This window comes from Equus asinus, chromosome 13 (genome assembly GCF_041296235.1).
Source record: "Equus asinus isolate D_3611 breed Donkey chromosome 13, EquAss-T2T_v2, whole genome shotgun sequence".
Lineage (NCBI taxonomy): Eukaryota > Metazoa > Chordata > Mammalia > Perissodactyla > Equidae > Equus > Equus asinus.
In genome coordinates, this window is record NC_091802.1 from 19,606,228 (window position 1) to 19,620,540 (window position 14,313).

Genomic DNA, 14,313 nt, shown 5'->3' on the forward strand with positions numbered 1-14,313 from the left:
GTGATAAGGAGAGAGTTTAGTCCTATATTTCCTCTTCCCTCTCACTGCAGTGCATTGCCCACAGCTTTCAAGTTTGTGTTGTTGAATTCCCAGGACTCACTTGAGTCTAGTCTCTTCTTGGGCAATGCCAAGGCAGCTTAGCGGTCTAGGGGCTGATAGTTGGGTCTCCTTGGGCTAAAGTACTGGTTTTCATTTCCGGGTTTGTAAAAGGGTCAGGCTCCACAGTCAGAGCTGGAAAGTAGGGGACAATTAGCCTGCAAGTGCCTCGATGGCCTATATGAGATGCCTAGAACATTTTCGTCCAATAAACAGTATGCACTTTGGGCCGGCCTGGTGGCACAGCGGTTAAGTGTACACATTCCGCTTTGGCGGCCCGGGGTTTGCTGGTTTAGATCCCGGGTGTGGACAGGGCACCGCTTGGCAAGCCACGCTGTCGCAGGAGTCCCACATATAAAGTAGAGGAAGATGGGCATGGATGTTAGTGCAGGGCCTGTCTTCCTCAGCAAAAAGAGGAGGATTGGCAGCAGATGTTAGCTCAGGGCTAATCTTCCTCAAAAAAAAAAACAAAACACAAAAAACACAAGAAAACAGTATGTGCTTGATAAAGGGACTGAACATAGCAGTGTCCCAATGCGTTCTAGGTGCAGTCACCTCCTGGACAAGGTTCCCTGAGCAACTCTGGCCAGTACTGTATTCTGGGATGTCAAAGTCACCTCTTACACAATTACCTCCAATGGATTCTAGATGTGACTGTCTTCTTGAAAGAAATCTAAACTTATTATCAGTGGTCACCTCAAAGGACCTGAATTTAGGCCTTTAAGTGCAAGTGGGATCCAGAACCCTGGAAGTGCCCTTAAGTCTATGGCTCCTTATGGGCACCGCGGTCCAAGGGTTTAATAACCTAGGCAAGATATTCCGGAGTCCTCAAACGCTGGGGCAGCCGCCAAAGCCTCTAAGCCGAACAAGTCCTTGAGGCCTGCGGCCATGTCTACCTGAGACACAGGTATCCAAGGCATCAGGCACTGAAGAAGACGCCCCCAGCGCGGGCTGCGCAGGCGCGGGCGGCCCGAGAGGGCCCCGGCACTCCGAACTGCGCAGGCGCAGGAGCGGCTCCCGGCGAGTCCCGACGGCGGCGGCGGCGACTGAGGAGCCGGGGCGTGGAGCAGCGGTGGCAGCGGCGGGCGGCTACCGAGCAGCCATGAGGGCCGGGCCCAGTCACCGACAGTGAGTGGTGGCGGAAGGGAAGTGGGCGACGGGAGGGAAGGGGAGTGACTTGGTGGAAGGATACCCCGACTTAGCGGGTGGGCTCTGCCAGTTGGAGGCGAAGGGGCGTGGGGGAGGGACAGTTCGAGGTGATGATGAGCGAATTTGGGGCACGGGTGGTCAGATCGCTGGCCCCAGGGCTGGACAGCGTGGCGGAGGGAAGGGGGTGCACTCTGCAGAGAGAAGGAGTCCGCGGCAGTGTCCCGCGCTCTCCCATTTGTCATCGTCCCTTCCCCCAGGAGCTTTCGGTCGCCTCTCCCTTTCCGCTTCTTTCAGAGAATGGTCGTGGGGGGAGGGTGGTGGAGGATGAAAACCCTGCTGGAGCTGAAAAAGCCACCTCTGATCCAGGCAGGGAAGTGCCGGTCGCCCGGACTAATAGGCTGCTCTGGGTAAAGGATGGGAGTCAACAGCCCTCTGTTTAAAGCTGGGAGGGGTCTTGGGAAAAGGGCTGGGGGCTTAGAGTACGACAGGTTCGAACCCACGTCCACTACTGATAAAGCTGGTAGATAACTTGGGGCAGGTCCTACTTAACCTTTCTGAACCTGTGGAAGATGTAGTACTTCCAAGGGCTATTGCAAGCATCATGTGTGTGATTGAGATTGCTTATGAAAATGTAAATTGTAAACACTGTGCTGATGTTACTGTGTCACCAACAATATTACTGGATTTTAGACCTAACCATTATTATTGGAATGACTGACGTCTTTGTCAAGACGAAGCATATTGTTTGTAAAACCTCGATTGGCACGTATGTGCTTTCGCACAGGCACAGCAGATCGTGTGTAGAAATCCCAGTTTGTTCTGTAATGTGACAACTTAACCCTCAGACTTGTGTAGGAAAAAATACCATACTCTTAGGCATTTTTACAAATGGTATGTAGTTCCTTTCCCAAGAGGAAGGAAATAGAGAATGGAGGGCCAGTATGTTAAATGCTTTCTGAATGCAGCTCAGTCAGGTTCCTTCCCTTGTAACACAGTTGGGACTAATGAGCTTTTTATTATGAGTTGAGAAAACTAGTTTGAGACAAGCTGGGAGGGCTGCCCAGTGAGGGATGTGCTAATACAATTTGTTATTTTTAAATTGTAAAAAAGTTTTCCTTTGCCAAGGAGTCTCTGGTTGCCCCAGGGCTCTGTCTCTATTTTGGAGGTCAGATAAGCATATAGCAGCTTTTCAGCTCCACTTTTTGTTATCCTGCCTGTGGAACCTGCAGGGTGGAATGTCCCTCAGAGAAAGCTGTGCAAGAGCCCAAGAGGTGGCTGATTCTTTTCTGAGAGGCTGAAGGAGCACTCCTGAGGCTTTGTTGTTGTTTAAGGTAGACAAAGCAAAGGACAGAGTTAAACTGTGTGCTTCCAGAGAGAGAAGATGGCTTTCTAGCAACAGCTTTTGAAGGAGAGGTGAACTCCTTTCTAAAGAACAGAAAGAGATGGATGCTTCAGTTTTGCTGGCTCTGAGGACTGAGAGCTTGAAATGTAGAGGCCTTTTGGAAATTAGTTAAGTTGTCTTTCATCTAAGTGAAGGTAGGGAGTGGCTGTGCTAGATTCTTTTTTTAAAGATTTTTTAATTTTTCCAATTTCTCCCCAAAGCCCCGCGGTACATAGTTGTGTATGTTTAGTTGTGGGTCCTTTTAGTTGTGGTGTGTGGGATGCCACCCCAGCATGGCTTGATGATCAGTGCCATGTCCGTGCCCAGGATCCGAACTGGCGAAACCCTGGGCCCCCGAAGCTGAGCGCGCGAACTTAACCACTCAGCCACAGGGCTGGCCCCAGTACTAGATTCTTGAAGATTCACAGATAAGGAGAATGGATTATTTTATGGGAATGGGGCAAATGAGCCCTGCTTGTCTTTAACTTCTCTATCTGGTAAAATGTGTTTTACCTCTCTTTCCTGGAAATGCACAATGATATATCATTTTTAACTTTTTGCTCTAGTTCCTTGGCTCTCCCAATAAATTCTCTGTCCATAGCACAGATTATCCTTTTTTAGAGGTTAGCTTAAAAAAGAAAATATTTGTTATTGTTATTATAGGTCACCTTTGACTACCACATGGAAGAGGAAGTAGAAGTATAAAATATTTGAGCTGGCCTAGCCAGCTTGTTTTATTGTTAATAATTGGACATTTATTTTTAATTTTGATAATGCATTTTTCCCTCTATTGGAAATTTCCATCATTTCAGGCAAGTCCATAAATGCCATCCATGTTATGTTAAAATGATAGAGATTTGTTCAGCTGTGATGACAATTTCCTGTCCTTTTCTCCTAGTCTTTTTTCTATTTGTGGTTACTTTTATGTATTACCAAATGAGGAGTCTTCCTCTGGGGGAGAGAGAGGGATGGTCAGTTGTGTGCCTTGGTTGCCTGTTGTGTGAGCAGTCTGTTTAATGTGGGGATGTAAGGATCCTGAATCCCTGGTATAGCAAGGGCTAAAATAAAAGGAATGAGGTTTACTAGCTCTTTTTTTTTTTTTGAGGAAGATTAGCCCTGAGCTAACTGCTGCCAATCCTCCTCTTTTTGCTAAGGAAGACTGGCCCTGAGCTAACATTCGTGCCCATCTTCCTCTACTTTATATATGGGATGCCTGCCACAGCGTGGCTTGACAAGTGGTCCCATGTCCGAACCCAGAATCCGAACCAGTGAACCCCTGACTGCCGAAGCGGGAATGTGAGCTCTTAACCGCTGTGCTACCCGGCCGGCCCCTGCTAGCTCATTTTTATTCTGATAAAATGAACCATTTTTCTTTAAAAAGCATCTCATGCCTCGGGGAAAACTTTTTAAAACAGTCTATTTAAAAATTATGGTGTTTTTACCTCACTCTCTCTTTTACTGAGAATATTTGCTTATAAACAGAATCTTTGTTTCTTAAGAGCCCTTCTGATCTTGCCACCCATTCCTTAACTGAAGTTTCTTTTGTGATATTTTTACAGTTAGTTAATAATAGAGCACACAGATTTGTTTGTTTTTTGTCATTTGTTTTGGTTCTTTATAGAGTTCTAACAACTTCAAAGGAGGACTGTATGAGACGATATTAAAAAGGAAAAGTAGAAAGGAGAGTGGATTTAGCTTAGTGAATTTATAGGTTGGTCCTGATGTTTGGAGGGGAAAGGTTCAAGATTGGACTTAGGGTTCAGGGTTTAGCACAGTAGTTGGCCTAGAGTAGGTGCTCTTTAAATCTTTGCTGAATGGAAAAATGATAAACAGTATGAATCGTAATCAGCAAACATGGGTTCAAATTTCTGCAACTTTGTGTGTCTTTGAACAACTTACCTATGTGTCTTTATCTCAATTTCCTCATCTATAAAATGAAGATAATAATTGTACTTACTTCATGGGATTTGTTTTGAGGGTTAAATGTGTTAATACATGTAAAGTGTTTAGTATACTACTTGATTAAATAAATGCTGATTATTATTAGTGTTTGTTGGATACACACTGTCCTTGTGCCCAAATCTTTGCTGGTCAAAGACGATTATGACATAGCCCCTGCCCTCTGGGAGTTTACAGTCTAATGGAGAAAACAGAAGTATACAAAGTAATTATAATAGAATGTCATACCTTATTCCGTCAGATCTGTGGTGCCAATGATTGTAAGGCTCACAGTTATTTTATGTACCACTAAGAAAGAAGAAATGCTGCCCATGAGACTGCATGCCATCACTTGTAAGATATATCCTGTTTTCAGAGAAATTTGGGGGCAAAAAGTGTGTCTTAGAATTGAAGTACAGTAAGTGCTATATTAGAGGGAGGTACAACTTGTTATGAGAGTTGATGGAAGGCTGGGTGCAGGTATTGTCAGTAAAGGTCTCCTGCATTGAACTTGCATGACAGGCCCTCACAGATGAAAAAGGAAGATAGGGCGTTCCAGGCAGACAGTGAAGTCTGAAAATGGGAAGGGAGAGGGCATTATTGATGTGTACCACCGTATCAGGACAAGCAGGAGGAGGAAATGAGCTAAGACTTTGGCAGAGTAACAGTGTATAATGCAGCAGAGCAGGACAGGAAGCTTGGAACATTTTCAGAAGAGACATAAGCCTAATTCTTGGGTTTAAAGTCCTAAAATATTATAGCAACTGTAAAAAGATGATTCTAATATAATAAATTGGAAAGTGAATGAGTGTGAGAAGCAAAGTGGCCAGGGGGAGGGCTGAAGCTTTATAGCTGAGCAGAGGGGACATAAGTGTGAAGTCACTGTATTCTTGGTGAGAGGTGAACGCTTTCTCAGCAGAGAAGTGTTTAATATCTATTTCTGTCTTTTCATTGCCTATCAAGGTCTTGGTTATGTCCCTTTCAGAGTTTAATAACTTAGGGTGAAAAGGAATGCAACTTGACAGAAAAAATGCTAAGTTTTCTTTATTAAAGATGCACTTAATACAAGGAGGGTAATAAGTTATCAGATTTGATAGCTCAGTTATAAAATGGTGGTTTGGTGCAGCACTGGATTGTACTGTTTCATGAGGAAATTTAGGTCATTTAAGGAGTGATTTAAAAGACTTAGTTACTAATTTTCTAGTAACTAACCCTGAAGCTAGTAGGGAATAATATGAAAAACAAGAAATAACATAAGCTTAAATTTGTGTAGTGTCTTTTCTTTTCACCGTTAAGCCAAAACCAGGCTTGAATCTCTTAAGCTTTTTGGACTGTGTGGTCTCATTGAAAGGTGTTGTAGGGGCTGGCCCGGTGGCACAGCAGTTAAATGTGCATGTTCCACTTTGGCGGCCTGGGCTTTGCTGGTTTGGATCCCAGGTGCCAACATGGCACTGCTTGGCAGGCCATGCTGTGGTAGGCGTCCCACATATAAAATAGAGGAAGACAGGCACGGATGTTAGCTCAGGGCCAATCTTCCTCAGCAAAAAAAAAGAGGAGGATTGGCGGCAGATGTTAGCTCAGGGCTAATTCTCCTCAAAAAAAAAAAGGAAAGAGAGGTGTTGTAGTTGATTTGTTCAGCAGATATTTAAGTGCCTGTTGTGTCTTAGGCATTATGCTAGGCACTGGGAATAAAATATGAATGACATAACACTTGTTTTTAAAGAGGTCACATTTTAATTAGAGACCGACACAAAAGTAATTATGAATCAGTACAGTAAGAGATCTGCACTAAGTGCTGTGGGAGCATTGGTTTTACTGGCAGGGGGAGGGGGCGCGGGGAGGGTGGGGAAGGTTGGAGAAGGCTTCCTGGAGGAAGAGTCAGTTGGGCCTTGAAGGATAAATACAATTTGGCTGCTTCAGCAAAAAAAGATTGGAGAGGTTAGTGTTTCAGGTGCAGAGAACCGCTTGTACAAGGGTACAGAGGTATAAGAGTAGGGGCCTGTGGGCCAGTGGTTTAATATGGCTAGATCATGGAGTATGAGGAAAGAATGGAAGGAAGAGAGGTGAAAGATGCGTTGGAGCCCAATTGTGGATGGCCTTGTTGAAGGGTCTGAATTTTATTTCTTAGGTGCTAGGGAGTCATCGGAGAGTTTTAAACCAGGTAAGGAACACTTTCGGATCACTATTTAAGAAAAATAACACTGGGACCAGCCAGGTGGCACAGTGGTTAAGTTCGCTCGTTCCACTTTGGCCACCCAGGGTTCGCAGGTTCCGGTCCCAGGTGCGGACATGGCACCGCTTGGCAAGCCATGCTGTGGCAGGCATCCTACATATAAAGTAGAGGAAGATGGGCACAGATGTTAGCTCAGGGCCAGTCTTCTTCAGCAAAAAGAGGAGGATTGGTGGTGGGTGTTAGCTCAGGGCTAATGCTCCTCAAAAAAAAAAAGAAAGAAAGAAAGAAAAGTAACACTGTTGACAGTGTGGAAGTTAGATTTTAAAAATTGAAATTGGCTGCAGAGACTAGTTGGTTATGAGACTGGTGTGATGATCACTTGAGAGATATTGAAGATCTCAGTTACAGTGGTAATGGTGAAACTGTAGACAAATTAAAGAGCTTTTTAGGAGACTGACTAGAAGGATTTTACTGACTTTCTGTTGTGAGTATGTAAGGGAGGAGTTGTCGAAGATGGATGTGAAATTGCTAGTTTGGGCCACCAAGTGGACAGTGATGTCGTTAACCAAGGTAGGGAATACAGGAGTAGGAGAATGTTACGTTTCAGGGAAAATGCATTTGATTTTGGTATATTAGATTTGAGGTGTCTGGGAAATCTGGGAGCAAATGTCCAGTAGGCTTCTGGATATTTGGGTCTTGAGTTCCGTAGAACAGTTTAGAATGAAGATGCAGATCTAGAAATCATTAGGGTGTAAGTAATAGTTAAAGCCAGTGTGATGACCCTGTGAATCTAAGCTCTAGTTGCTTTATATGTTCGTTCACATCATCAGGAGGGGTTGGCTTTATGGGAATGTGGCACTAAGTACCTTCTCTATAGTAGTTCATACAGTGCTAATCTTTTTCCTTGTTTTTCCATTTTTTAATGTGCTATGTACTTGGTTTAAATTAGCAGTTTTCAGACTGCAAACAAGAGTAAAACACAAAACCTCTCACCTTAATGGGAAGAATGGTATTACTTTTAAATAAAGATATCATTCATGCTTAAAAGCATATATAGGTTTGTAAAATTTTCAATAAAAGGAAATTAGTGTGCATGTCAGCTGTACATCTTCTTTTCCTATTCTCAGTGGTTTACCAAACTTAGAAAAACTACCTTTTCTAAATCAGTTCCATTATAAATATGGAAAAAAAGGGGATCTTTTCCGCTGAGTGCTTTAGATTAGAAACTAGGTGATTTTTATAAACCACAACCTCAGAATATTTGGTTTGAAGACCACAGGACAATTTTGAACCAATGATGTCAGGTTAGTTCAGAGTTGGGATTGGGAACCTAAGCAAACTAACTCTGTCCAGTTTTCTGCTACCCCATAGTTTTTTCACCAGTTATATAAGACCTGAAAACACTGACATAAATATACCTGATGGCAAGCAAAAGATATACATGCTGTTGTTGCTTTTTGGAAGGACAATTTGGTATAATTTAGGTGCTTTTATTATAGTTCATGATTTTGAAATATAAGCAGAGACATGTTTTATGAAAAGAAGGAATATGCAGAGTATCCAAAGTTGTTGGTAGATTTTAGCTAAGCATTTTTTATTTATTTATTTATTTATTTATTTTTGGAAGATTAGCCCTGGGCTAACATCTGGTGCCAATCCTCCTCTTTTTACTGAGGAAGATCGGCCCTGAGCTAACATCCATGCCCATTTTCCTCTACTTTATATGTAGGACACCTGCCACAGCATGGCTTGCCAAGCGGTGCCATGTCCGCACCCGGGCTCCCAACCGGCAAACCCCGGGCCACTGAAGCGGAATGTGTGAACTTAACCACTGCGCCACTGGGCCAGCCCCAATATTATGGTTTACATATGTCTCCTATTTATCTTTTAATCTGTAGTTTTGCCCTTCATCTCTTCATGTATTTATTGAAGATCTCTCCTTTTTAAAAACTGCTATCACTTTCTACTCTTGGAGGTTTCCTTTTACTGTATGTCTGCAAAGTAGGATATCCTCTTTTTAGCTTCCTCTCTATCTTGCTGTCATTCAAAACAAAGATTTATGCGTTGCCCACTGTGTGCTAGGAGCGAAGAAGGAAGTAGCTAGTGTAGCTATTTCCTGCCCACCCAGAGTTTATGTCCTGATGGGAGAAACAGACAAGTTAACTGTCAGTTATAGAATATAATGTGTTAAGAGTGATGATAGGGGACCTCAGGGTGCAATGGACACATGTTAACCCTTAATCCATATTTGGGAGGTCAAGAAAGGCTGTGGATCTGGAGGAATGTCCAAGGTAAGACCTGAAGGGTGAGTAGGAGTTAGGTGAGGAGTTAGGAAAAATTACTGGCAGCAGAGGGACCATTGTAAAGTACGAGAAGTTTAACATTTTTATTTTCACTATTTGAAATAAACAGCATGTCTTTTATTGTGTTTTCAATTTTTCTACCAAATAACATTTATATATCTTTTTTGGTTTTTTTTTTGTTTTTTTTGGAAGATTAGCTCTGAGCTAACATCTGCTGCCAATCCTCCTCTTTTTGCTGAGGAAGACTGGCCCTGAGCTAACATCCGTGCCCATCTTCCTCTACTTTATATGTGGGACGCCTACCACAGCATGGCTTGCCAGTTGGTGCCACGTCTGCACCCAGGATCCAAACCAGCGAACCCCGGGCCACCGAAGTGGAATGTGCTCACTTAACCGCTGCGCCACCAGGCCAGCCCTTTTTCTTTTCTTTTCTTTTGAGAAAGATTAGTCCTGAGCTAACATCGGCTGCCAATCCTTCTCTTTTTGCTGAGGAAGATTGGCCCTGAGCTAACATCTGTGCCCATCTTCCTCTATTTTTTTTTGAGGAAAATTAGCCCTGATCTAGTATCTGCCTGTCCGCCTCTTTTTGCTGAGAAGACTGGCCCTGAGCTAATGCCCGTGCCCATCTTCCTCTATTTTATATGTGGGACACCTCCCGCAGCGTGGCTTGCCAAGCGGTGCCATGTCTGCACCCGGGATTCTAACTGGCGACCCCTGGGCTGCGGAAGCGGGAACGTGCTCACTTAACCACTGTGCCACTGGGCTGGTCCCAAGGCTATTTGATTTTTGACAGAGGTGCAAGGCAAGTCCATGGAGAAAGGATAGTCTTCTCAACAACTAGTTTTTGGAACAACTAGATATCATACGCAAAAAAAAAAAGAACTTTAACCTACACGTCACACATTATGTAAAAATTAACTCAAAATCAATCACGGATCTAAACGTAAAATGGAAAACTATAAAATATTGAGAAGAAAAGGGAGAAAATCCTTGTTATCTTGAGTTAGGCAATAAGTTCTTAGATACACCACCGAAAGCAAGATCCATAAAAGGAAAAAATTGATAAATTGGGCTTCATCAAAGTTTAAAACTTTTACTCTGTAAAAGAGATTGTTAAATTAATGAAAAGACATGGCAGATTGGGAGAAAATATTTGCAAATCATATATGAATCATAGGACCTGTATCCAGAATGTATAAAGAGCTCAACACTCATTAAGAAGAAAGCAGGGAGCCGCCCCGTGGCCGAGTGGTTAAGTGCGCGCGCTCCACTGTGAAGGCCCAGGGCTTCACTGGTTCGGATCCTGGGCACGGACATGGCACCACTCATCAAGCCATGCTGAGGCGGCGTCCCACATGCCACAACTAGAAGGACTCACAACTAAAAATATACAACTATGTACACGGGGGCTTTGGGGAGAAAAAGGAAAAAATAAAATCTTAAAAAAAAAAAAAAAGAAGAAAGCAAGCACCACCACTAAAAAAAAAAAAAAGTGGGTGAAAGATTAGAGTGACTTCACCAGAGAAGATATATGAATGGCAAATAAGCACATGAAAATACGCTCAATATCTTAGTCATTAAAGAAATGCAAATTAAAATCACTAAAATCGTGGCCGGCCCCATGGCCAAGTGGTTAAATTGGCTCGCTCCACTGCGGCGGCTCAGGGCTTCACCCATTTGGATCCTGGGCACAGACATGGCACTGCTCGTCAGGCCACGGTGAGACAGCGGCCCACATGCTGCAACTAGAAGGACCCACAACTAAGAAAATATGCAACTATGTACTGGGGGGATTTGGGGAGAAAAAGCATAAAAAAAATCATTAAAATCATAACGAGATACGCCTATTAGAAAGGCTTAAAAAACAACAAAAGAAGAAAACCGACTAGATTATGGACTGGTGGGGATGTGGAACAACTGGAACTTCTGGGAAACACTGTGGTAATTTCTTATAAAGTAAAACATACCCTTAACATATGACCCAAGTATTTACCCAAGTGAAATGACAACCTGTGACACAAAAAGCTGCATGTGAATATTTATAGCAGCTTTATTTGTATTCACCCAAAACTGAAAACAATCTGAATGTCCCTCAACTTGAGAATGGATAAACCAACTGTGATATATCCATATGATGGAATATTACTCAGCAATAACAAGGAACTATTTCTATGCATAATAACATGAATGAATCTCTTATGCGTTATGGTAAGTGAAAGAAGCCAAACTCAAAAAGCTACTCACTATATGATTGAATTTATATGACATTCTGGGGGCCAGCCCCGTGGCCGAGTGGTTAAGTTCTCGCGCTCCACTTCAGCGGCCCAGGGTTTCGCTGGTTCAAATCCTGGGTGCGGACATGGTGCCGCTCATCAGGCCATGCTGAGGCGGTGTCCCACATGCCACAACTGGAAGGACCCACAACTAAGAATACACAGTTATGTACTGGGGGATTTGGAGAGAGAAAGGAAAAATCAAATCTTAAAAAAAAAATTTGTATGACTTTCTGGAAAACTCAAAACAGTGGGGACAGTGGAGAACAGATCAATGATTCCCTCAGGTTAAGGATAGGGGAGCGTTTGACTACAAAGGGGTAGCCTGAGGAAGGGCTTTTGGGTGATAGAACTGTTCTGTATCTTGTTTTTTTGTTTTAAAGATTTTATTTTTTTTCCTTTTTCTCCCCAAAGCCCCCCAGTACATAGTTGCATATTCTTCATTGTGGGTCCTTCTAGTTGTGGCATGTGGGACACTGCCTCAGCGTGTTTTGATGAGCAGTGCCATGTCCGTGCCCAGGATCCGAACCAACAAAACACTGGGCCACCTGCAGCGGAGCGCACGAACTTAACCACTTGGCCACCGGGCCAGCTCCTGTATCTTGCTTTTTGTTGTAGTTACATGACTATGCATTTATGTTCTTAGAACTGAACACTAAAAAATGAATTTTATTGTGTAAAATTTAAAAAATCTGGGGGGCAGAAGAGGGAGAGAATTCCAGAAATGTAATTTCCAAAATATATTTGAATTTTTAAACTTTATTTCTTTTTTGAATATATTTTAAATAGTTTAAAAGGTACATTGTGAAAAGTCTCTGAGTGGAAATTTTAGGTCCTTTAGAATTTCTTTATTTTACTTTGAAATGCAGTTGTGTACTCTGATTCTTCAGACTTCAGGAATACTTTGCTAGTTATTTTCTATTCTGTTTGCTAAGTTTGCTTATTGCCAAGCATGATGCTACTAGATTTCTTTCCCCATTCTCCTCTTCCTATCCTAGGACACTGCTGTGTCAGCTAAAGAAATATTTTCCACTTCAGTAAATGAAAAAATATTCACTTGTGAGATTTATCAAGTTAATTGGGGGCTACGTGGATCTTATCCAAAGTCTAGCCAAGCTGTCTGTTCTCCCAGGAATTACTTAACGGACTGAAGCTTGGACACTCAGAATATTGTGGCAGGAGACATCCCTAATATTCTTGCACATTGTGTGTTACAGCCTCCAGGTGAGTATGGAATTTTCAGATTTGGGAAGACATTGAGAATATTGGCTGTGATTTTTAGGCAGCTGGACCAGGTCCAATATTGATTAAGAGCGTTTCCCCCTCTGCTTGGCATCCATCCTCTTCCCTCTGCTACTGCTTTCTCTTGAGAGGCAATTTGAACTATTTGCCATTGTTTCTGGACCATGTCTCTGCTCTTTTTTTCCACAACTACTCTGATTTTCCACCAGATCTCAAGTTTCTAAATAAAGATTTTTATTTAGATAAGGTAAGATCATTCTTCTTAGTAGGGGATCGTTGAGTGTCTGGTTAGGCTCCTGCGTCTCACCTAAATTTTGCCTGTTCTTGGTAAATTGTTAATCTAGTTGATCTCTAGTCCTTGAATGCTATTCTCCCCTGACCTTTTTCTCGAAGGCTATCAAATGGACATTATCTTTATTTCTTTCTTCCACACCTGTGGAGTTTACTGTATTCATACTCGTGTTGGCTTTTCCTTTCTTGCATGTGCTGTGAATCCCTCTGTGATGTTGCATCACTATTTCTCCTTCATCTGGATCATCAATCTTTCTGTCTTTTTCTTTTCCCCAACTGTGTCCCTGTCTTGCCCCCAGTTACTGCTTATTTTCTTTCCTGTTCATAAAAGGAGTCTTCCCCCTGTTCTCTTCACCTTCTCACAGCCTATTTGTTTCTCAAGCACATAATTTGATTTTGTCCCCACCACTCCACTGAAATTGCTCTGCTCAGTGACCTAATTGTCAAACCCAGATGATGCTTTTCAGTCCTTTTTTGTTTGTTTGTTTGTTTGTTTTTTGAGGAAGATTAGGCCTGAGCTAACTGCTGCCAATCCTCCTCTTTTTTCTGAGGAAGGCTGGCCCTGAGCTAACATCTGTCCCCACCTTCCTCTACTTTGTATGTGGGATGCCTGCCACAGCATGGCTTGTGAAGTGGTGCTAGGTCCATGCCCGACATCTGAACTGGCAAATCCTGGGCCAACGAACTGGAGCCTGAGAACTTAACCGCTGTGCCACCCGGCCTGCCCCGACACTTTTCAGACCTTAGTTTATTTTTCCTCTCTGCTTCTTTAAACTGTGATACCGTCCACTCTTGGTTTTTCTCTTATTCCTTCTTCTCTTATTCCTTGGTTACTTCTTATTCCTTCTTAGTCTCCTTTTCTTCCGTCCATTCCCTAAATGTTGGTGTTCCCAAGAATTCTGTTCTTAGCTACCTTCTTTTTTTATTTTCACAGGTGTTGCACACTACACACACAGACACATCCTCCAAATCTCTGTATTTAACTCAAATCTCTCTCTTTCTCTCTCCCTCTCTCCCTGTTTCCCTTCCTCTCCCTTTCTCTCCCTCCCTTTCTCCCCTGCAATCCAGGCCTGTATTTCCAAAACCCACCTGGACATCCCATAGGCACCTCCGAGTCATTATCCTCCCTGAAAAATCTAAACCTTGTAGAGTCCCTGCCTAGTTGAATGATATTGATAGCTACACATTGCCTAAATTAAAAAACTTTGGGGCGCTGGCCCCGTGGCTGAGTGGTTAAGTTCGCGGCTTCTGCTTCAGCAACCCAGGGTTTCGCTGGTTCTGAGCTTGGGTGCAGACATAGCACCACTCATCAGGCCATGCTGAGGTGGCGTCCCACATGCCACAACTAGAAGGACCCACAACTAAAGATATGCAACTATGTACTGAGGGACTTTGGGAGAAAAAGGAAAAATAAAGTCTTTAAAAAAAAAAAACTTTGGGGCTGGCCCAGTGGCACAGTGGTTAAGT

At 43.0% G+C, this 14,313-nt stretch overlaps 1 protein-coding gene across 4 annotated transcripts in view; it reads left to right on the forward strand.

Moving 5' to 3' along the window:
- Positions 1–1,076: 1,076 nt before the first annotated feature.
- The window catches only part of FAM222B (family with sequence similarity 222 member B), a 69,957-nt gene continuing 56,720 nt past the window's right edge, over positions 1,077–14,313 (forward strand). For 2 of the 4 annotated variants that reach the window (XM_044744299.2, XM_070482687.1), the window contains exons 1-2: positions 1,131–1,224; positions 12,446–12,537. The gene's annotated coding sequence lies outside the window, so the exon portion shown is untranslated. Of the gene's footprint in view, positions 1,225–12,445; positions 12,538–14,313 lie in introns of all 4 variants that reach the window. The other 2 variants (XM_014862069.3, XM_014862064.3) reach the window with 2 other exon arrangements.